The sequence below is a fragment of the Salmo salar genome, unplaced genomic scaffold (genome assembly GCF_965601325.2).
Source record: "Salmo salar unplaced genomic scaffold, fSalSal1 ptg000742l, whole genome shotgun sequence".
NCBI lineage: Eukaryota > Metazoa > Chordata > Actinopteri > Salmoniformes > Salmonidae > Salmo > Salmo salar.
Genome location: NW_027675483.1, coordinates 323151 through 348324, shown reverse-complemented (window position 1 = coordinate 348324; position 25174 = coordinate 323151). Strand labels below are relative to the sequence as shown.

The 25174-nt window shown below is 40.6% G+C and overlaps 1 long non-coding RNA gene across 2 annotated transcripts; it reads left to right on the top strand.

The window, feature by feature from the left end:
• The first annotated feature begins 10911 nt into the window (after window positions 1–10911).
• Window positions 10912–24944, top strand: LOC123738274 (uncharacterized). Of its 2 annotated transcripts, XR_014391625.1 has the most exons (5): window positions 10912–11049; window positions 12364–12402; window positions 12486–12545; window positions 21700–21753; window positions 24011–24944. It is a non-coding gene; the product is annotated as an uncharacterized LOC123738274 (long non-coding RNA). The 2 variants fall into 2 exon arrangements; XR_014391626.1 differs by lacking the exons at window positions 21700–21753; window positions 24011–24944 and adding an exon at window positions 16070–16608.
• Window positions 24945–25174: the final 230 nt, after the last annotated feature.

The following is a 25174-nucleotide window of genomic DNA, read 5'->3' as shown; positions in this document are numbered from 1 at the left end:
GAGGAGACAGTGGCTATGGATACATACGTCACTGAGTCCTTGAGACAGGGATACATTCGGCCCTCTAAGTCCCCCATCTCCTCGAGCTTCTTTTTTGTGAAGAAGAAGGAGGGAGGTCTGCGCCCGTGCATTGACTATAGAGGTCTAAATGCTATCACAGTGGGTTTCAGTTACCCGCTACCTCTCATTGCTACGGCAGTGGAGTCATTTCACGGGGCGCGCTTCTTCACGAAATTGGATCTCAGGAGTGCGTATAACCTGGTGCGTATCCGAGATGGAGACGAGTGGAAAACCGCATTTAGTACCACATCGGGCCATTATGAGTACCTCGTCATGCCGTATGGGTTAAAGAACGCTCCCGCTGTCTTCCAATCCTTTGTGGACGAGGTCCTTAGGGACATGCTCGGGCAGGGTGTGTTGGTGTACATCGATGACATCCTGATCTGCTCCGCCACACGTGCCGAGCATGTGTCCCTGGTGCGTAAAGTGCTTGGGCGGCTGCTGGAGCATAACCTATACGTCAAGGCTGAGAAATGTGAGTTCTTCAAACGAGCCGTCTCATTTCTAGGATATCGCATTTCCACCTCGGGGGTGGAGGTGGAGTGTGACCGTGTGACGGCTGTGCGTAATTGGCCAACCCCAACCACTGTGAAGGAGGTGCAGCGGTTCTTGGGGTTCGCTAATTATTATCGGAAGTTTATCCGGGGTTTTGGCCAGGTGGCAGCTCCCATTATCTCACTGATGAAGGGGGGGCCGGTGCGGCTACGATGGTCAGCAGAGGCGGACAGAGCCTTCCATCGTCTGAAGGTTCTGTTTACCAATGCACCTGTCCTGGCGCAGCCGGACCCCTCTTTGCCATTCATAGTGGAGGTGGACGCGTCCGAGGCTGGGGTAGGAGCTGTGCTATCGCAGCGCTCGGGCGTTCCTCCGAAGCTCCGCCCATGTGCGTTATTTTCTAAGAAGCTGAGCCTGGCGGAGCGCAACTATGATGTGGGGGACCGGGAGCTGTTAGCCGTGGTCAGGGCTTTGACGGTGTGGAGATATTGGCTTGAGGGGGCACGTCACCCTTTTCTCATCTGGACCGACCACCGTAACCTGGAGTATATTCGGGCAGCGAGGAGACTTAAGGCACATGAAAGTTCACATGTTCTAGAAGGCATTTCTGTCCCAAAACGCATTTTGATTTAAAAACAAATACATGTTATTAGCAGTGACATGGGACTTACGCCTAGTTTCTTGAAACAAGTCACATATAAGTATTGTTGGATTTGTTTAATGTATATAGGTGTTTATAGATATTAAATGACGAAGTAGTTGTTTTGTAGTTTGTGATACAGGTGTTGTTGATGTAGTTTTTTACACTGTAGTTTGTGAAAGTGGTGTGGAGTGATTATGAAATGTTTTGGGATATACCCCACTCTACACTAATCTTTAGATTCATGTTTTTAAACAACTCATAATATTTGAAAGCATGTATACAACTAGTATTATTTAAGAATCAGAATAACTGACAAATATACACTGCATTCAGAAAGTATTCAAACCCCTTGAGTTTTTCAATATTTAGTTACGTTACAGACTTATTGTCAAGTCATTTTCTTGAATCCTACCATCATAGTCTAGTACACGTTGAATGAAGATGATTAGACTACTCATGTTTTTACTACGTGACTATGTTTACGCTCTCACTACAGAACATATTAATTATAGGACCTTTATGCCCTCACACTAGTCCCCAAACAGGAAAACGGCATGTCAGGCTACTAAATGAAATAATGACATATCAGATGAATGTTTTTAAAATGTATTGGTGAAAGTAATCAAAAAAAGTAATCAGATTACATTACTGATTTTGAGTAATCCCAAGGATTACTTTACTGTTTACTTTATTGTTCATGTTATTACAATCAATATTATATGAACCATTTATTAGCAGCTTGTAAACAAAGCTGCTGTGCTTAACTCACAAAAAAATCATTTTTCATCACTTTGAAGTGACGCAAATGGCAAATGAAGCCTTCCATTTTGAGATATATTAAACAACTTATTTTTAACCAAAATAATTTGATACAGTTACTAAAAGATCTGAACATCTTCATTGGTAGATGTTATATCTGCCCTGATTTCATGTTTTGAATAGCAGATTAATATACAAAGAGCTCATACCCTCTAAGTGTTGGGAAAGTGGTCAACATTTCAGTTGTTTTAAAAAGTGGAAAGCAAATAGAGTTGATGTAGTTACTAAAACATCTGTATGGTTTGATTCTGGTTGGCTTCTAAACAGCTTCTACCCCCAAGCCATAAGACTCCTGAACAGCTAATCAAATGGCCACCCAGACTATTTGCATGCCCCCCCCCCCCCCCCCTTCACTGTTGCTGCTACTCTGTTATTATCTATATAGCCACTTTAAGAACTCTACCTACATGTACATAATTACCTCAATTACCTCGACACCAGTGCCCTCTCATTTTGTCACATTGTACCGGTACCCCCTGTATATAGCCCCGCTATTGTTATTTACTGCTTGTCTTTAATAATTTGTTTTTCTTATCTTTAACTTTTTTTTAGGGATTTTCTTAAAACTGCATTGTTGGTTAAGGGCTTGTAAGTAAGCATTTCACTGTAAGGTCTACACCTGTTTTCGGCGCATGCAACAAATACAATATGATTTGAATGTTCCGATTTCATATTTGAATAGCAGAGAAGTAGACTAAGATTGCATAGGCTTTGTCTCCCCAGCCCAGGGGCCAGACCAAAAATGTGTCCACTTCGGGGTGGCAAAGGTTTGATGGTATTACATTTCCCCCCACAAGGCATTGATCAAATTGATATTTACATAAAAATGGGTTGCTTGGCTCCTGGATGCGTCTAGACATTATTTACACATTCTTCTAGCCTAGCATTTGTTGGGGTTTGTCTAAATCTTAGTGCTTGCCTCTCCAACCTGTGAACTACAGTGGCTTGTGAAAGTATTCACCGCCATTGGCATTTTTCCTATTTTGTTGCCTTACAACCTGGAATAAAAAATGTACTTTTTGTGGGGTTTGTATCATTTGATTTTCACAACATGCCTACCACTTTGAAGATCAAAATATTTTTTTATTGTGAAACAAACTAGAAATAAGACAAAAACAGAACTTGAGCGTGCATAACTATTCACCCCCCAAAATGCAATACTTTGTAGAGCAACTACAGCTGCAAGTCTTTTGGAGTATGTCTCTATAATCCTGGCACGTCTAGACACTGGGATTTTTGCCCGTTCTTCAAGGCAAAACTGCTCCAGCTCCTCAAGAAGAATGGGTTCCGCTGGTATACAGCAATCTTTAAGTCATACCACAGATTCACAATTGGATTGAAATCTGGGCTTTGACTAGGCCATTCCAAGACATTTAAATTTTTCTGGCCACTCTTCCATAAAGCCCAGCTCTGTGAAGTGTACGTCCTAAAGTGGTCGGATGGACAAATACTCCAGTCTCTGCTGTGGAGCTTTGCAGCTCCTTCAGGGTTATCTTTGGTGCCTACTACCGAAACCAAACGTGTGCAACGAATGTATTAGGGACTTGTGTTCTATTGTATAAAATGCTTTACAAAAGTTGAGGAATATTATATACTGTCGGAGTCAACTGAATCAGCGCGAACAATCAAGTCTAAAACTAAACTAACGTTACAGCTGATGTGGCGACATTTCATGAAACCAATTTGGGTTTCATTAATAAGGTGGTTTTTGGCCCATTTTAAGTCTATTAGCTTATGCTAAAATTATCAGTTTATAAACTGTATTAAATAATCTAATAGGTCTCCAATTATCTATGAAAATGGGATCTTTATCAGGTTTTGGTATTAAGGAAATAATCCCTTGTTTAATGATAGTAATCAGCTCACCCTTAGCAAGGCATTCTTGGAACATGTTGAATACGGGTCCCTCTAAATGTTCCCAAAAGTGTAAATGAAATTCCACAGAAAGACTATCTGTTCCAGGTGCTTTGCCCTTCTTCACAGATTTAAGAGCATAAAAAGGCATTTTAACGTGATAGATTTAGCCGGTGGTAATTTGTGAAATAGACAAATTCTCAGTAAAAGCGGCTGGAATGCGCTTTTAACCAATCAGCATTCAGGATTAGACCCACCCGTTGTATAAATTCATAACATTATCTCGGTGATGTTGTTGACCTTTTGCAGTTTTGTTACTTGGGTCAAGGAACAACACATTTTTGGTGAGTGTCCCTTGGACTGTTTAAAGTGGAACTGACAGCGTTTTAACTACTTTGCAGTCAAAAATATCAAATTCTCAGTTTATGCTCAGAAACCAGGTTTTAAAAATAGGTTATATTTGACTCAACATTCCATGACACACATGAAGGCATTGTTTTTGGTCGGCCAAAACATATTGCTATCACAATGTAAATTACAGCTGCCCTGGTACATTGTTCCTGCCTCCATTCGATATATACTGTTTCACTTTCAAAGACTCAATATTTTGGACAGAATTTGACAAATGTAACTAAGGCTGGGAATGTCAATACAATCAAACTAGCAAGGCCAAGGCCAGTGGTCACAAGTCAGTTAAAATGTGGCTGATAGGCTAGCGTATCTATTTATGTAGCAAGCTAAAACACTTAACTTAGCTAGATAGCTAGCTGCTAGGAGGATGTCATCGGAGGAGTGGGTGAGTGACTGAATTTTCCGGTGGCTACAGAGATGGGGATGCAGGTGTCATTTGGTTAGCTAGCAAGACATGTTAATCGTTTAGCTATTCTGAAATTGAACGACTGTTATCCAGTTAGCATATCTCTTGCGTTTTGCAAATTCACTCTTGACTATCTACTTCGATTTCAGAGCACTCTCACCAGAGCGCAAAATAACTGATGAATTTACCAATGCAACACCTGCTGAATATGACTGGTGTCAGTAAATGTAGGCAATGAAAGTAAGTTAGTCACAAACATGCTAAATAACATGCAAACAGCCTAACAAGGGTGTTTGCATTCTGGGGTGAGTCAAAAGGTCAGAGTGAGGTGTTCTCTCATTTGTGTAGCTAGCTAGCCAACTTTTATTTTTAGTTAACCTTTATTTGACTAGGCAAGTCAGTTAAGAACACATTCTTATTTACAAGGACAGCCTAGGAACAGTTTGTTAACTGCCTTGTTCAGGGGCAGATTTTTACCTTGTCAACAGATTTTTAACCTTGTCAGCTCAGGGACTTGATCCACCAACCTTTCGGTTACTGGCCCAACACTCTAACCACTAGGCTACCTGCCGCCCAACTTTGGCCAGTTAGCCTGGGTGCTTGGTTGGGACAAGCAGCAGAAGGACGAGGAGGCTACAATTCCCCGTCACTTATCAGTGCAGTTTTGACGACCAACTTGCTGAAACAGTTTGAGAGGGTTTATCTAATGTTCCTCCATTAGATTTGAGATAATCTTGCTCTGACTAGCATTAGTTGTTGATCTTGTTGTCGATGTGCATATTGGAAAAGATAGCCTACCTTGTCATGATTGTTTGATCAACAGGACTATAAAAGTTCCCAAATGTAAGAGGACTCCCATGGTATTTACATATTAACAGAAATCCATTCAGGTGTATTTTGTGGCTTTTGGTGAATGTGTTCTATTGATCTAAAGTCGCTCTGTTGCTACTTCCTGTAAACACACAATCCAGTTCATAGTGAATAATGACAGGTCCTACTTCCTGTTAACACACAGTCCAGTTCAAAGTGAATGATGGCAGGCCCTACTGCCTGTTAAAACACAGTCCAGTTCATAGAGAATGATGGCAGGCCCTACTGCCTGTAAACACAGTCCAGTTCATAGTGAATGATGACAGGCCTGTGTGCAAATGGCATGTTTGTATATAGTCCTACTGTAGTTCTGATTGGCTATGGTGCACCAGTCTGCATAGACTCTGGTCCTAGACAAGAAAGATGGTTTATTTACTGCAGTGTCTATTAAATTGTCCAAACGCAAGGCCACTTTCCCACTCTATATTGCTATGGAATTTTCACAAATGACTTACTATACATAATTCCCAAACATTCTATGAATTTATGAAACCGTGAAAATTACCAAATCTAAGTGCTCTCTTGTCAGAAATTCCTGGGTTGTAAATGAACAGATTTTAATATGATTTCATGTTTCTAAAACGCAGTCAGTTCCATTTTAAACCCAGGAAGCAGCCTTTTAATTTGACATTCACCAGCTTTTCAAGCTTAATACTGTCAAAATATATATGGGAATTAGCTTCCAAAGAATGGAGTTTCTCTGAGCAACTATCGTCATTACTGCCGTCACGACCTTTATGTACTTCCAAATAAGGTCTGAATAAAAAGATGCAAGCAACTAAAAAAATGCCTTGTCTGGAAAGAATCTATATTACGTTCTGGGTAGAGAAGGTGGAATGTTATTACGTTCTGGGTAGGGCAGGTGGAAAATTATTACGTTCTGGGTAGGGCAGGTGGAATATTATTACGTTCTGGGTAGGGCAGGTGGAATATTATTACGTTCTGGGTAGAGCAGGTGGAATATTATTACGTTCTGGGTAGGGCAGGTGGAATATTATTACGTTCTGGGTAGGGCAGGTGGAATATTATTACGTTCTGGGTCGGGCAGGTGGAATATTATTACGTTCTGGGTAGAGCAGGTGGAATATTATTACGTTCTGGGTAGAGCAGGTGGAATATTATTACGTTCCGGGTAGGGCAGGTGGAATATTATTACGTTCTGGGTAGGGCAGGTGGAATATTATTACGTTCCGGGTAGGGCAGGTGAATTAACTGATTAGATTTTATGTTCCTACACTGTGGTAGGTGATAAAACTGAGATCTTCTTTAATTACGAGATGCTCATGCCTCTGCTCTACCATTAGGAATCGTTGTCACAAAGGCGACAAGCTTAGGTCCAATATAAGCCAATAGAAACGATATCTGGCCATCCAGAAATACGACAATACAAATGTATTTCCCCAATGTAGCGATTGTGTGGTTTTCGTGACGTTGTCAACTAACCCTAACTATTTGACCGATGTTTGCTGCTCCTCTTTCCTCTTGTATTTCAGCTAGCTATGGCCAGCCTGTCCAACTACGCTGTGCGTATGACATGTCTCAGCGCATGTATGTGATAAAGGAATTTATATGTTTAAAGATAATGACTAAAGTATTCCACCCTGAAACCATATAACTGTTGTGTAAATGTATGTGAGACTGTTTCTGCTTGGAATAGATTAGCACGTTGTGAAAAAAGTGCCCAAAGGTGGCAGGAGCTAAAATATTTCTTGATTATTATGTCCACGATAATACATTTAACATAACCCCAATGATAGGTTTCAGTCCGTGAATGTAGGACATGTAAGATGTGTTGTTTTTGACTATGTTCCCCGCTGGTGTGCACTCAGAATGGTGTGTCGTTGGGTCAAAGGAGAGATGAGGAGATGCAGCACTTGTACACTGAACAAAAATATAAACGCAACATGTAAGGTGTTGGTTCCATGAGCTGAAATAAAAGATCCCAGAAATGTTCCATATGCACAAAAAGCTTATTTCTCTCCAATGCTAGACTCAAATGTGGTTACATCCCTGTTAGTGAGCAGTTCTCCTTTACCGAGATTACACATCTACCTGACAGGAGTGGCATATCAAGAAGCTGATTAAACAGAATGATCGTTACACAGGTGCACCTTGTGCTGGGGACAATAAAAGGCCACTATAAATTGTGCAGTTTTGTTACACAACACAATGCCACAGATGTCTCAAGTTTTGAGGGGGCGTGCAATTGGCATGTTGACTGCTGGAATGTCCACCAGAGCAGTTGCCAGAGAATTTAATGTTTATTTCTCTTCCATAAGCCACCAACTGGCCTCACTACCGCACAACAATGTGTATGGTGTTATGTGTGCAAGCGGTTTGCTGATGTCAACGTTGTTAACAAAGTGCCCAAAGGTGGCAGTTGGGTTATGGTATGTGTAGGTATAAGCTACGGACAGTGAAAACAATTGCATTTTATCAAAGGCAATTTAAATGCACAGAGGTTCCCTGACAAAATCCTGAGGCCCATTGTTGTGCCATTCAGCCGCCGCCATCACCTCATGTTTCAGCATGATAATGCACGGCCCCATGTCACAAGGATCTGTACACAATTCCTGGAAGCTGAAATTGTCCCAGTTCATCCATGGCCTGCATACTCACCAGACATGTCACCCGTTGAGCATGTTTGGGATGCTCTGGATTGACATGTGTAACAGATGTTAAACGTACTCTCCTTGTGTTGTGTTTTGTTCAAATAAATCACCCCAGCCAGTGGTCCCAGTTGAGCATTATTTATTATCTGTTGTTAAATAGGAAACAGCATGTTAGTTGTGCCGGGCTTAATGATGTTGATGGCTGTCGATGGTAAAATCTGTAGCATGAAAACAACTGTGTTAGCAGTGGGCTTATGTGACCATTACATCGGTGCATGCTAGCATGCTAGCTAACACACTTAAATACAGCAATCATATACCAAAGAACATCCCAGAAAGCCCCTCAATCCCTAACAGGTACCATATACCCACACATGTATAAATCAGCAATGTACAGCAACCTTGTAAACAAAATGTTAAAATGCACCAATAGAAAACCAGTATTCAGAACGTGACCCCTTGCATCACATTTTCATACTGGCGAGACCTGATGTTCGCTATCTCCCCTAATCTGCAAGTGGGGCCAATAACAACACGCCTTATTGTCATCGGAATTGAACCAACCAATAAGAATGCTTGAACATTAAATACACCTTTCTTTAAAGGCAAGTGGCAACACAACCAACCCTGTTACACGTCACCCATTGAGCATTTTTGGGATGCTCTGGATCAATGTGTACGACAGCATGTTCCAGTTCCCACCACTATCCAGCGTCTTCGCACAGCCATTGATTAGGGACAAATTTCTTTCTTTCAATTGACTGATGTCCTTATATGAACTGCAATGTAATGTAGATATTCTTGCATGTTGCGTTTTATATTTTTGTTCTGTGAAATTGTGGATCCTAATAAATAATATAAATATTTATTATTAAATATGAGGCTATCATATTTGACCTTACTTGACTCCATAAAGTCACGGGGTCTAAATACTTTCCAAATGCACTGTACTGCTCTGTTCTGTGCTAGCTCTGGTCATGGGCAAAGCTAGCTAGGTTTGGCTCACACTAGCTCTGGTCCTGGGCATAGCTAGCTGGGTCTGGCTCACACTACCTCTGGTCCTGTGCATCGCTATCTAGGTTTGGCTCACACTAGCTCTGGTCCTGGGCGTAGCTAGCTGGGTCTGGCTCACACTAGCTCTGGTCCTGGGCGTAGCTAGCTAGGTCTGGCTCACACTAGCTCTGGTCTGCGCTATAAATTATAAGTACATAAATGTGCATAAATCAGCATATATTACCTAGCAACAATAATTGTAACTCTTGAACTGTTCAAGTTAGATACACCAAAACAACGTTCACAGGTTCAGGCTATCCTAACTTTAAATTCTTTAAAACTTGTATCAAACATAACTATATACATTACCAATCAAGTTTGGACACACCTACTCAAATCAAATCAAAACCTAGGAAGAAACCAAGAGAGGAACCAGGCTATGAGGGGTGGCCAGTCTTCTTCTGGCTGTATGAATGAATGTATACTCATTCAAGGGTTTTCCCTTGTCAAGAGTGAGCAAAGCTGTCATCAAGGCAAACTACTGGTGGCTAAGGTGGCTACTTTGAAGAATCTCAAATATAAAATCTATTTGTTTAATTACTACATGATTCCATATGTGTTATTTCATAGTTTTGATGACTTCACTATTATTCAACAAAGTAGATAATAGTAAAAATAAAACATTTACCTGGAATGAGTAGGTCTGTCCAAATGTTTTGACTGGTACTGTATATTTGCATACATTTCCATGAAATAACTCACCAGCAGTAAGTCTTAAACTGTTCAAGCGAGATACACTGAACCAACTTTCATATGTTCAGGCTATTTTAACTTTTCATCTACCTACCTTTTCAACTATAACCAGTCACCAGAATTACTATTGCAGACACTAATACTACTATAAGTTTTTTTCAAAACCAAACATACTTAAAACTGATTCGCTTTAAATAGTTATTTAAAACATTTAAAAAACTTCTACCATTACCACAAAATACTTTTAGAGTTAAAGCAAGTCTCATAAATTGTACTTCATGTACATTTTACCATCTATTTACTATTATTATTATTATTACTGCTGTTGAACAAATGTCCAAAAGGTTTTTGTCTTTGAGAAGTTAGGAGGGATGTGATGTTCATGTTAAATGGGTGTCTGCCCCCTTTAAGAGCCCCTGAGACTGGGATAAGGGAGAGATGACCAGATAGAGAAACCTGTATTTGCAAACAAAGGACAGAATGTACATTTGATATCTGACTTTTTAACTTAAAACAAATAACTTTAACTAGGACCTAAGTTCTCGCCAAGGATTTACTTACTGGTGAAAGAGTTATTTAATATTACACTTGTTGCCAATCCATGGGAGCATCTGCTAAATGACTACATTGTAATGTAAATGTAGTGCTATGTATATTATGTAGGTTATGTATTTGTTGTGTTGTTTCCTGTTTGGTCCCCGAGAAGAGTAGATCATTAGGAATCCTAATTAATGCTAAATATGAGGCCTTATTTGACCTTATTTGGTCATATTTGACCTTATTTGACTCTACTTTCTTATTTGGATGGATACTACATGTACAAGTGGTTAGGGTTGGTTGGTAAAGGACTCTATTTTCAGGTTATTTCTGGTTTGGGTGTGGGTTACCGTGGTGATGTGTGTATAAGTCCATGGAGGTACAGTTCAAAGGGCTGAGGCTCCTCCTCCTCATTTGACTAGGCGTGCTGATTAGATCCACTAGTTTCATTTGAGATATCTTCATTTGATTGGACATTGCTTCTAGTGTAGGATAAACTAAATATTTGCTGACACTATTGGAAGAACAATGTGTTTCAGTTCAAATGTAAAGCAGTTTGTTCTCCTTATCATTGTTGGAATCTTCTTGCTTCTGGGGTATGTGTTTTTCTATATTTTATGTAATTACTATGCATGTGCTATGTGTGTATGTAAATGGTGTTATTTTGGAACAGCTAAATCTGTACTAAATAAATTGAAGTTGAATTAAAGTGATGTTATAGTACAATTTCATGTCAACTAAGTGTACTGAGTAAAGTATACTGACCCACCTAAAAGTGTTTGTAATACCCACCTTATCTACCCACCTTAAACTGTACTTGAAAGATTTTATTTGAGTGTTCTCTATATACAGTCGGTGAATTTGTAGTGGCACTGAAAGATAATTGCAAATAGTAATGTTGCTAGCATATCCCATGTACACTAAAGGTGCACTTTATCTGGCTTTGGTGTACTATGTCAGTATACTTTTCATGGTTGTATTTTTATATACTATGCATGTATTTAATGTTACTTAAATGGTGTTACTTTGGGACACCTACATTTAAAGTAGAATTCAAGTAGTGTTTTTGTACTATTTCATGTCAACTAAGTGTACTTTGCGTGCTAATTTGTCCCACCTTAAAGTATACTTGCAATACCCACCTCATAGAGGATCTGAACCAGAAAAACAACTTCACTGGTTGAAATCATCCTGTGGCATCAATATTAGTCAAACATTGATTCAAGGGCCAAAGTTGACTACAAAGTGTAAATAGCATAATTCTGGTCTTAATAAAGATAGTATCTTCCAAAGATTTGCAATATTTAGGGAAAACTATGATGTTCCTAAATCCTTGGATATTTTAGGGTTGGGTTTAAATTTTCAATCATGGCCAGTCTTGCCCACTAACAAGGGGCGGTAACAACTAGGGAGAATTGTCATGCACAGAGAAACAGCTAAGTGCATTCAATCCAATCACTCCCTTTAAGAGTGTGCTCCTAATCTCAGCTCGTTACCTGTATAAAAGACACCTGGGAGCCAGAAATCTTTCTGATTGAGAGGGGGTCAAATACTTATTTCCCTCATTAAAATGCAAATCAATTTATAACATTTTTGACATGCGTTTTTCTGGATTTATTTGTTATTCTGTCTCTCACTGTTCAAATAAACCTACCATTAAAATTATAGACTGATCATTTCTTTGTCAGTGGGCAAACGTACAAAATCAGCAGGGGATCAAATACTTTTTTCCCCTCACTGTATCTGACAAAGGTATTGATGTGAGTTTCTGTTCCTTTCTACACATTATTTTCACCATATCAATTGTGGCAGGTAATGTCAGTCTCTGTAATAGCGTGTGGTTTCATAGCGTAGTGGGCTGAAATGTTTTCATGACAGACTTGAACTGATTCTCTCCTCTCTCCCCAAAGGTATGTGGTCTTCAACCACTTCAATGAAAGGCAAAACATGTAAGCTTAAGTTTCTGTTAATTTATTACACCCTAATGAAGCTATAATGTGATATGGATTTTCTGATTGATTCTTATTCACAGGGTTTGGTTTGACACTTCCAAAATACATATCCCAGTTGATGAGGACCAGAGGAACACCAGGTTAGTTGATGTCTGTGCCTCGATCTAGGTTGGGCAAAATTAAAAATGGCGGTGTTCGCTTTAGCAATCTCACTAGTATAAAGACCTCCTCCATTCCTGCCATTATTGAAAGAGATTGTGATACCTCACATCTCAAAATTGGGTTACTTAATGTTAGATCCCTCACTTCCAAGGCAGTTATAGTCAATGAACTAATCACTGATCATAATCTTGATGTGATTGGCCTGACTGAAACATGGCTTAAGCCTGATGAATTTACTGTGTTAAATGAGGCCTCACCCCCTGGTTACACTAGTGACCATACCCCCCGTGCATCCGGCAAAGGCGGAGGTGTTGCTAACATTTACGATAGCAAATTTCAATTTACCAAAAAAAAAACAATGACGTTTTCATCTTTTGAGCTTCTAGTCATGAAATCTATGCAGCCTACTCACTCACTTTTTATAGCTACTGTTTACAGGCCTCCTGGGCCATATGCAGTGTTCCTCACTGAGTTCCCTGAATTCCTATCAGATCTTGTAGTCACAGCAGATAATATTCTAATTTTTGGTGACTTTAACATTCACATGGAAAAGTCCACAGACCCACTCCAAAAGGCTTTCGGAGCCATCATCGACTCAGTGGGTTTTGTCCAACATGTCTCTGGACCTACTCACTGCCACAGTCATACTCTGGACCTAGTTTTGTCCCATGGAATAAATGTTGTGGATCTTAATGTTTTTCCTCATAATCCTGGACTATCGGACCACCATTTTATTGCCTTTGCAATCGCAACAAATAATCTGCTCAGACCCCAACCAAGGAGCATTAAAAGTCATGCTATAAATTCTCAGACTGCCTACCCAAGGACGTCAGAGGACAAAAATCAGTTAACCACCTAACTGAGGAACTCAATTTAACCTTGCGCAATACCCTAGATGCAGTTGCACCCCTAAACTAAAAACATCTGTCATAAGAAACTAGCTCCCTGGTATACAGAAAATACACGAGCTCTGAAGCAAGCTTTCAGAAAATTGGAACGGAAATGGCGCCACACCAAACTGGAAGTCTTCCGACTAGCTTGGAAAGACAGTACCGTGCAGTATCGAAGAGCCCTCACTGCTGCTCGATCATCCTATTTTTCCAACTTAATTGAGGAAAATAAGAACAATCCGAAATTTCTTTTTGATACTGTCGCAAAGCTAACTAAAAAGCAGCCTTCGCAAATGGAGGATGGCTTTCACTTCAGCAGTAATACATTTATGAACTTCTTTGAGGAAAAGATCATGATCATTAGAAAGCAAATTACAGACTCCTCTTTAAATCTGGGTATTCCTCCAAAGCTCCATTGTCCTGAGTCTACACAACTCTGCCAGGACCTAGGATCAAGGGAGATACTAAAGTGTTTTAGTGCTATATCTCTTGACACAATGATGAAAATAATCATGGCCTCCAAACCCTCAAGCTGCATACTGGACCCAATTCCAACTAAACTACTGAAAAAGCTGCTTCCTGTGCTTGGCCCTCCTATGTTGAACATAATAAACGGCTCTCTATCCACCGGATGTGTACCAAGCTCACTAAAAGTGGCAGTAATAAAGCCTCTCTTGAAAAAGCCGAATCTTGATCCAGAAATTATAAAAAACTATCGGCCTATATCGAATCTTCCATTCCTCTCAAAAATTTTAGAAAAAGCTGTTGCACAGCAACTCACTGCCTTCCTGAAGACAAACAATGTATACGAAACGCTTCAGTCTGGTTTTAGACCCCATCATAGCACTGAGACTGCACTTGTGAAGGTGGTAAATGACCTTTTAATGACGTCAGACCGAGGCTCTGCATCTGTCCTCGTGCTCCTAGATCTTAGTGCCGCTTTTGATACCATCGATCACCACATTCTTTTGGAGAGATTGGAAACCCAAATTGGTCTACATGGACAAGTTCTGGCCTGGTTTAGATCTTATCTGTCGGAAAGATATCAGTTTGTCTCTGTGAATGGTTTGTCCTCTGACAAATCAATTGTAAATTTCGGTGTTCCTCAAGGTTCCGTTTTAGGACCACTATTATTTTCACTATATATTTTACCTCTTGGGGATGTCATTCGAAAACATAATGTTAAATTTCACTGCTATGCGGACGACACACAGCTGTACATTTCAATGAAACATGGTGAAGCCCCAAAATTGCCCTCGCTAGAAGCCTGTGTTTCAGACATAAAGAAGTGGATGGCTGCAAACTTTCTACTTTTAAACTCGGACAAAACAGAGATGCTTGTTCTAGGTCCCAAGAAACAAAGAGATCTTCTGTTGAATCTGACAATTAATCTGGATGGTTGTACAGTCGTCTCAAATAAAACTGTGAAGGACCTCGGCGTTACTCTGGACCCTGATCTCTCTTTTGAAGAACATATCAAGACTGTTTCAAGGACAGCTTTTTTCCATCTACGTAACATTGCAAAAATCAGAAACTTTCTGTCCAAAAATGACGCAGAAAAATGTATCCATGCTTTTGTTACTTCTAGGCTGGACTACTGCAATGCTCTACTTTCCGGCTACCCGGATAAAGCACTAAATAAACTTCAGTTAGTGCTAAATACGGCTGCTAGAATCCTGACTAGAACCAAAAAATTTGATCATATTACTCCAGTGCTAGCCTCCCTACACTGGCTTCCTGTTAAGGCAAGGGCTGATTTCAAGGTTTTACTGCTAACCTACAAAGCATTACATGGGCTTGCTCCTACCTATCTTTCCGATTTGGTCCTGCCGTACATACCTACACGTACGCTACGGTCACAAGACGCAGGCCTCCTAATTGTCCCTAGAATTTCTAAGCAAACGGCTGGAGGTAGGGCTTTCTCCTATAGAGCTCCATTTTTATGGAATGGTCTGCCTACCAATGTGAGAGACGCAGACTCAGTCTCAACCTTTAAGTCTTTACTGAAGACTTATCTCTTCAGTAGGTCCTATGATTAAGTATAGTCTGGCCCAGGAGTGTGAAGGTGAACGGAAAGGCTGGAGCAACGAACCGCCCTTGCTGTCTCTGCCTTGCCGGTTCCCCTCTTTCCACTGGGATTCTCTGCCTCTAACCCTTTTACAGGGGCTGAGTCACTGGCTTACTGGTGTTCTTCCATGCCGTCCATGGGAGGGGTGCGTCACTTGAGTGGGTGTAGTCACTGACGTGGTCTTCCTGTCTTGGGTTGTGCCATGGCGGAGATCGTTGTGGGCTATACTCGGCCTTGTCTTAGGACGGTAAGTTGGTGGTTGGAGACATCCCTCTAGTGGTGTGGGGGCTGTGCTTTGGCAAAGTGGGTGGGGTTATATCCTGCCTGTTTGGCCCTGTCCGGGGGTATCATCGGATGGGGCCACAGTGTCTTCTGATCCCTCCTGTCTCAGCCTCCAGTATTTATGCTGCAGTAGTTTATGTGTCGGGGGGCTAGGGTCAGTCTGTTACATCTGGAGTATTTCTCTTGTCTTATCCGGTGTCCTGAGTGAATTTAAATATGCTCTCTCTAATTCTATCTTTCTCTCTTTCTGTCTTTCTCTCAGAGGACCTGAGCCCTAGGACCATGCCTCAGGACTACCTGGTATGATGACTCCTTGCTGTCCCCAGTCCACCTGGCTGTGCTGCTGCTCCAGTTTCAACTGTTCTGCCTGCGGCTATGGAACCCTGACCCGTTCACCGGACGTGCTTGTTGCACCCTCGACAACTACTATGATTATTATTATTTGACCATGCTGGTCATTTATGAACATTTTAACGTCTTGACCATGTTCTGTTATAATATCCACCCTGCACAGCCAGAAGAGGACTGGCCACCCCTCATAGCCTGGTTCCTCTCTAGGTTTCTTCCTAGGTTTTTGGCCTTTCTAGGGAGTTTTTCCTAGGGAGTTTTTCCTAGCCACCGTGCTTCTTTCACATGCTTTGCTTGCTGTTTGGGGTTTTAGGCTGGGTTTCTGTACAGCACTTGGAGATATCAGCTGATGTACGAAGGGCTATATAAATAAATTTGATTTGATATAAACTGAGAAATTCTCGCAACAAGTCATGGTACTTGATACTTTTAATAAACACTCCTTTCTATTTCCTTAATGTTACCCGTTAGATCATTTTCAGAGATGACATCACTTCTATGGGCTAGGTGGGACGGTAGCGTCCCACCTGCGGGACACAGCCAGTGAAATATCAGGGCGGCAAATTGAAAAACAACAAAATGTAATAATTCAGCTTTCTCAAACATACGACTATTTTAAACCATTTTAAAGATACACGTCTCCTTGATGTAACCACATTGTCCGATTTCAAAAAGGCTTTACAGCGAAAGCAAAACATTAGATTATGTTAGGAGAGTACATAGACAAAAATAATCACAGCCATTTTCCAAGCAAGGACATGTGTCAATAAAACCCAAAACACAGTGAAATGAAGCACTAACCTTTGACGATCCTCATCAGATGACACTCCTAGGACATTATGTTACACAATACATGTATGTTTTGTTCCATAAAGTTCATATTTATATCAAAAAACAGCATTTTGCATTGGCGCGTGACATTCAGAAAATATTTTGCCTCCAATACTGCCTGTGAATCAGCACAGCAATTTACAAAAATTCTTATCATAAACGTTGATAAAATATTAAACTGTTATTCAAAGAATTATAGATGAACATCTCCTTTATGCAACCGCTGTGACAGATTTCAAAAAGGCTTCACGGGGAAAGCACACTTTGCAATAATCTGAGTACTGCGCTCAGAAAAATACACCAGGCTATACAGATACCCGCCATTTTGGAGTCATTTAAAATCATAAATAGCATTAGAAATATTCACTTACCTTTGATCTTCATCAGAAGGCACTTCCAGGAATCCCAGGTCCACAATAAATGTTGTTTTGTTCGATAAAGTCCATAATTTATGTCCAAATAACTCCTTGTTGTTTGTGCGTTCAGTAAGCTATTCCAAATGTAGGAAGCGCACCGAAAATTTCACGACAAAAAGTTATATTTACGTTCGTTGAAACATGTCAAACGTTGTAAAACATCAATCTTTAGGGCCTTTTTAACCTGTTAGGGCTAGGGGGCAGTATTGACACGGCTGGATAAAAAAACGTACCCGATTTAATCTGGTTACTACTCCTGCCCAGTAACTAGAATATGCATATAATTATTGGCTTTGGATAGAAAACACTCCAAAGTTTCTAAAACTGTTTGAATGGTGTCTGTGAGTATAACAGAACTCAAATGGCAGGTCAAAACCTGAGAGATTCCTTCACAGGAAGTGGCCTGTCTGACCATTTATTGTCTTTCTTTGACATCTCATTCCATTACAAAGGATCTCTGCGGTAACGTGACACTTCCCACGGCTCCAATAGGCTCTCAGAGCCCGGGAAAAACCTGAATGTCGTCATTCCAGCCCCAGGCTGAAACACATTATCGCCTTTCTCAAGTGGCCGATCAAGGGACTGTGGGCTTAGGCGCGTGCACTGGCCGCCCCCGTCTTTGTGTTTTTTCCTCTGTTTGCCGAAAAGGAGATTCCCGGTCGGAATATTATCGCTTTTTTACGAGATAAATTGCATAAAAATTGATTTTAAACAGCGGTTGACATGCTTCGAAGTACGGTAATGGAATATTTAGAATTTTTTGGTCACGAAATGCGCCATGCGCACGACCCTGATTTACCATTTCGGATAGTTTCTGGAACGCACAAACAAAACGCCGCTATTCGGATATAACGATGGATTATTTTGGACCAAACCAACATTTGCTATTGAAGTAGAAGTCCTGGGAGTGCATTCTGACGAAGACAACAAAAGGTAATCAAACTTTTGTAATAGTAAATCTGATTTTGGTGAAGGCTAAACTTGCCGGGTGTCTAAATAGCTAGCCCGTGATGGCTGGGCTATGTACTTAGAATATTGCAAAATGTGCTTTCACCAAAAAGCTATTTCAAAATCGGACATATCGGGTGCATAGAGGAGTTCTGTATCTATAATACTTAAAATAATTGTTATGCTTTTTGTGAACGTTTATCGTGAGTAATTTAGTAAATTGTTAGTAAATTCCCCGGAAGTTTGCGGGGGGTATGCTAGTTCTGAACGTCACATGCTAATGTAAAAAGCTGTTTTTTGATATAAATATGAACTTGATTGAACAAAACATGCATGTATTGTATAACATAATGTCCTAGGGTTGTCATCTGATGAAGATCATCAAAGGTTAGTGCTGCATTTAGCTGTCTTCTGGGTTTTTGTGACATTATATGCTTGCTTGAAAAATGGGTGTCTGATTATTTCTGGCTGGGTACTCTGCTGACATAATCTAATGTTTTGCTTTCGTTGTAAAGCCTTTTTGAAATCGGACAGTGTGGTTAGATTAAAGAGAGTCTTGTCTTTAAAATGCTGTAAAATAGTCATATGTTTGAGAAATTGAAGTAATAGGATTTTTAAGGTATTTGAAAATCTCACACTGGCTGTTACGTAGGTGGGACGATTACGTCCCGCCTAGCCCATAGAGGTTAACTTAGAACTTCAATAATATTCCAACCGGACGATTCCAGTGTCTTGAAAAACGTTTTGGAACACAGCTACCTCCTCACGTGAATGAGCGTAATTGTGGCCTGTCATTCTCTCGGTCATCAGACTCCAGGAGGTCTTGATCGCTCTCTGTTGACTGCAAAAGCCTGAAACACGTTCTAAAGACTGTTGACATCTAGTGGAAGCCTTAGGAAGTGCAAACTGAACCCTAAGTCACTGTATACTGAATAGGCCCAGTCTTGAAAAACTACAATCCACTTCCTGGTTGGATTTTTTTTCAGGTTTTTGCCTGCCATATGAGTTCTGTTATACTCACAGACACCATTCAAACAGTATTAGAAACTTCAGAGTGTTTTCTATCCAAATCTACTAATAATATGCATATTCTAGTCTCTGAGCCAGAGTAGTAACCTGTTTAAATTGGGTACGTTTTTCATCCGGCCGTGAAAATACTGCCCCCTAGCCCAGACAGGATAACAGAGATGTACTGTACACAGTTACTAATGGTGAGCACCAATAAGGATGTGAACAAGTCACATTGTGATATTGGTTCATCGTTGCTGTTACCCTACACTATTATGAAAGAGAGCAAACATGACTGTTCCTGGAGGAACAAAACCATCTCATAGGCCTTCAACGTAGCATACTTAACGGCCTGCTGATGGGCCATCAACAAGCTTCCCATTGCTTTCAAACTGGTTCAGAGGTTCAACTGGATAAAACCAACAAATTATAGTCCCACTAAGAGCAAACCAACAACCATTAGCTTTGGTTCCAACAAACCCAGACCCATCGGAAAATCCCAACCCCATGACCCAACTAGCAATTTGGATCAGTCTGATGTTATCACATAGGCATGCATAAAAAAGGGGCATTTTCTTACAGTTTGTTTGCTATAGTGAAATCAAGGTTTGATTATTTGTTCCATAGTATTTTTTCCATTTGGTTTGGTTGTTTTCACATTGTGAAAAAATGGTTTAACAAACTACAATACTTAATGAAAACCATATGTGTGTATCGGACGTCACACTACTTGCTTAGTGAGTACCAGTTCTTCCTGACTTGGCTCACACTTGGAGCCTGTTGGACGTACTACCAAATTCTTTAAAACAACATTGGAGGCGGCTTATGTTAGAGAAATGAACATTCAATTCTCTGGCAGTAGCTCTGGTGGAGTCAGCATGCCAATTGCACACTCCCTCAAAACATGAGACATCTGTAGCATTGTGTTGTGTGACAAAACTACACATTTTAGAGTGGCCTTTTATTGTCCCCAGCAGAAGGTGCACCTGTGTAATGATCTTTAATCAGCTTCTTGATATGACACACCTGTCAGGTGGATGGATATCTTGGCAAATGACAAATGCTCACCAACAGGGATGTAAACACATTTGTGCACAACATTTGAGAGAAATAACATTTCTGAGATGTTTTATTTCAGCTCATGAAACATGGGACCAACACTTTACATGCTGCGTTTACTCACTGAGTGTACAAAACATTAAGGACACTGTCTTTCCATGACATAAACTGACAGGTGAATCCAGGTGAAAGCTATGATCCCTTACTGATGTCACTTACTAAATCCACTTCAATCAGTGTAGATGAAGGGGAGGAGACAGGTTAAAGAAGGATTTATGACTCGAGAGAATTGAGACATGGATTGCATATGTGTGCCATTCAAAGGGTGAATGGAAAAAACAAAAGATTTAAGTGTCTTTGAACGGGGTTTGGTAGTAGGTGAGAGGCTCATCGGTTTGTGTCAAGAATTGCAACGTTGCTGGGTTTTTCATGCTCAACAGTTTCCAATGTGTATTAAGGTTAAACCATCATGTATTGGTTCTCTCATTGTGTCTGTGAGTAGGCTATCCATGAACTATCCATTAACAATTATGTTTGTTGAAATAAAGTTATGCCGACAGAAAATTCCCAGTTGTCCTAATGGGAAATCAGCATGCAGTTGTCTGGACTTCACAAAGCCATGGAAGTGAACAGACAATGAAACATTGACGCAGTTGCAATGTTATTCCCAATGGATTGGCTGAGTTGCTGAAAACATAGGACTCTTCTTCCTGGTGGCAAAACAAATTAACCTTCTGCACGTGTGTGGGATTCTCTACTTTATAATATTTTTCTCCCTCTGCTGCCGCTTCCCCCTCCTGTGTGTGTGTGAAGTTGGGAGAGTTAGTTAAGTGTTCAGGATGGATATTGTTTTTTAATAATCTTTAGATACAGTGTTATTACTATTATAATACTCATAAAGGCTGCTATTCTACTTGGAATGTAAATAAAAAAACATAGAGGAAACCATTTGTCCACAACACAACAGTCTTTGATCCGTTCTCAGCTTGCATGTCTCACAGCATCTGTAACATCAATGGTTTTTAAGCTCTATGGAAGAGGCATCTGATTCGCTAGCACACCCTCAGGTTATTCATAAAAACCAATATGATGTATAATTACGTTACTCATAAAAATCGATATGACATTGATATCAGTTTGAAAAAAATGCAACTGACATCGATATAGAGTTTCCATATCGGTGCCCATCACTAAGAGCTACACAGATACTGTATGTGTATTATGTATACTGTACAGCCATAGCTGTCATTAATCATTGTACTATGTCTTTCTACTCATACAGCCTGAGTAAGCCCATATTCAGGAGCAGAGTACAGAACATCGTCTCTCCAGAAAGGTGTGTATCAGTATTTTACTGTCCCATCATTCACCATTTGGCTGGCAACCCAAACTCCATGCTCCTGGCCAAACTCTACGCCACGCCCATGGGCGTTAGTTTCTTCACCGCAATGAATCTGGCTCTGAGTACATCAGCAACAATTTCTAGAACAAAATAATTAGTGGAATTTTAATGTAGTTTTTTTTATCCACATGGATGAAAATCTCTTGCACATTTAACTGCCAACCCAGACCCAACCCCTTCCCCTCCCCAAACACAAGGACACAGACAAACAGTTAAATATTCCACCAGACCAGCCATCAAACCGCAGACTCCAATCTCAAGCAGACAAAATCCATTTATCAACAGACAACATGCAAAAAAACCTCTAGATCACTGCTATTCTACACACAGAGACACATACAAAGCTCTTCCTCACCTTGCATTTGGCAAATTTGGCCATAACACCATCCTCTTAATTTCTGTTTACAAGCAAAAACTCAAACAAGATGTACCAGCGATACGGAAGTTGTCCATAGCAGACAGTAAGTTTCAGGACCGTTTTGCACCGATTGGATTATGCATCGACAACGTCGTCCCCACAGTGACCGTACGTACATATCCTAAACAACAGTCATGGATTAAAGGCAACATCTGCACTAAGCTAAAGGCTAGAGCTACCGCTTTCAAAGAGTGGGACACTAATCCAGAAATCTCACAAAGTCCTCAGATGAACCATCAAACAGGCAAAGCATCAATACAGGATTAAGATTGAATCCTACTACACCGGCTCTGTTGCTCGTCAGATGTGGCGGGGCTTGGAAACTATTACGGATTATAAAGGGAAACCCAGACGCAAGCTGCACCAGTGACGCGAGCCTAACAACCAAGCTAAATGCCTTCTATGCTCGCTTCGAGGCAAGCAACACTGAACCATGAATGAGAGCACCAGCTGTTATGTACAACTGTGTGATTACACTCTCCGTAGCCAATGTGAGTAAGACCTTTAAACAGGTTAACATTCACAAGGCTGCAGGACAGGGATGGATTACCACGACGTGTACTCAGAGCATGCGCTGACCAGCTGGCAAGTATCTTCACTGACATTTTCAACCTCTCCATGGCCCAGTCTGTAATGTCCAGATGTTTCAAGCAGACCACCATAATCCCCATACCCAAGAACGCCAAGTTAAGCCGTCTGTCGTTCTGCCCCTGAGCAAGGCAGTTAACTCACTGTTCCCCGGGTGCTGATGATGTGGATGTTGAGTAATGCAGCCCCCAGCAGCTCTCGGATTCAGAGGGGTTGGGTTACATGCGGAAGACACATTTCAGTTGAATGCATTCAGTTGTACTACCAATGAAGTATCCCCTTTTCCTTCTAAATGACTATTGCACCGTAGCACTCACATTTGTGTCCATGAAATCGTTTGAAAGGCTGGTCATGGCTCATATCAACACCATCATCCCAGACACCCTGGACCCACTCCAATTTGCATACTGTCCCAACAGATCCATATATGACGCAATCTCTATTGTACTCCACACTGCCCTTTCCCACCTGGACAAAAGGAACACTTATGTGAGAATGCTGTTTAATGACTACAGCTCAGTGTTTAACACCATAGTGCCCTCCAAGCTCCTCACTAATCTAAGGACCCTGGGAATAAACACCTCCCTCTGAAATCGACCACTGGACTTCCTGAAGGTGCCAGGACAAAAACCTCTCCCTCAACATCAGCAAGACAAAGGAGCTGATCATGGATTACAGGAAACTGAGGGTTGAGATGAACTGGCACCAGAGGGGAGTGGTGCCAGATCAACTCTGTCCACAAAGCATCTCAGATTAGGAGTGCTGATCTAGGAGCAGTTTTCCATCATAATGAATACGATTATTTGGACAATGTCTGGACAGTGCTTCACACATAGGTGTGAAACACACACACACACACACACACACACACACACACACACACACACACACACACACACACACACACACACACACACACACACACACACACACACACACCCTGCAAACAATGGGACACAGAGACAAACGAGCCACAAGAGGGATGGCTTCTCAGTTGAAAACGAATTAAAAATATTGCACCAACAGGACATAGTTACATGGCTTATACTAGTATGTTGGCCATACATACAGTCCAAAATACAAAAAAGCAGACCACAACTACAACAAAATGACATTACTGTCCAAAAGAGTAAAGGCAGATTTGGTGGCATGCTGCTGAGATTCTTTATTCTCTTGTCTTCGAAGTCCAGTCCAATCCTCTCTCTCCTCCCTCTGGAAGCATGCAGTGGGACTGTCAGGAGGGATGGGATGACAACGGGCCAAAAGAGTAAAGACATACTGGGCTAAAATGTACGAGTGAAATTAATTAACTTGTCAACTTAAAAGATTTGAATGTAGCTTTAACACATGAATACATACAGCTATCTGAAATTATTGATAATGTCATGAAAATGTAAAAAAACACCAAATAAATGTATTATTATCAAAAGAATGAGTCTATACATCATAAATCAATGTGAGAATCAAAACATATGCCTTTGCCTGGCCACAGCTTCTTCTGCAACGAGGTAACTAGACTGTTTCACATAGTACTTTGTCAGCTTTAAAGTTTGCTGTTCAACAGTTTACCAGTTCTACCAGTTGAGTGTGATTCTGCAGATATTTCCCATCTGTAAATATCCTCACTGTCAATCAGCTTTACTCCAGAGTTTTATGTGTTGACTTTGTGTCTGTATTCTGTTTGTACATTGTCTATTGCTGGCAGCAGCTATTCATTAAGTTACATTACAGGTAGGCCTATGTCCAAATGTACTTGTCAAATAAAGTGATTCTGATGCCAGTATTTATGTGTTTCCTGATGTGGAAGAGCCTGGGGGTCATTGTTAAGATCCTCTTTTTCCCCAATGATTCTTAAATTTGACTTTGGTTGCCATTTACTTCAAATTCCTTTTTCATGTTACACTTCGTCAATCTTGGAAAGATACATACATTTCGTGGCGACAGGTAGTGGTTAGAGCGTTGGGCCAGTAACTGAAAATGTTGCTAGATCTAATCCCTGAGCTGACAATGTAAAGTTTAGTCATTCTGCCCCTGAACAAGGCAGTTCCTAGGCTGTTCCTAGGCTGTTATTGTAAATAAGAATTTGTTCTTAACTGACTTGCCCAGTTAAATAAAGGTTAAATAAAAAATAGAAAAAAATTGTCTTATGTGACATTAGATAGTGTGACAGCCATTTGCTCTGATCTGTCTATTCTGTCGAGATACATAATAAAAATGTTGAGTTACAAAGAGTACCAGTTTGACCACCAATGGTGGTTGGAAAAAAGCAAAAGAAAACTGCAAGACTGAAGAGGAGAAAAAAACAAGCAACAAACAAAGAAGATAGGCTTTTGAAAAATAACTATTTTT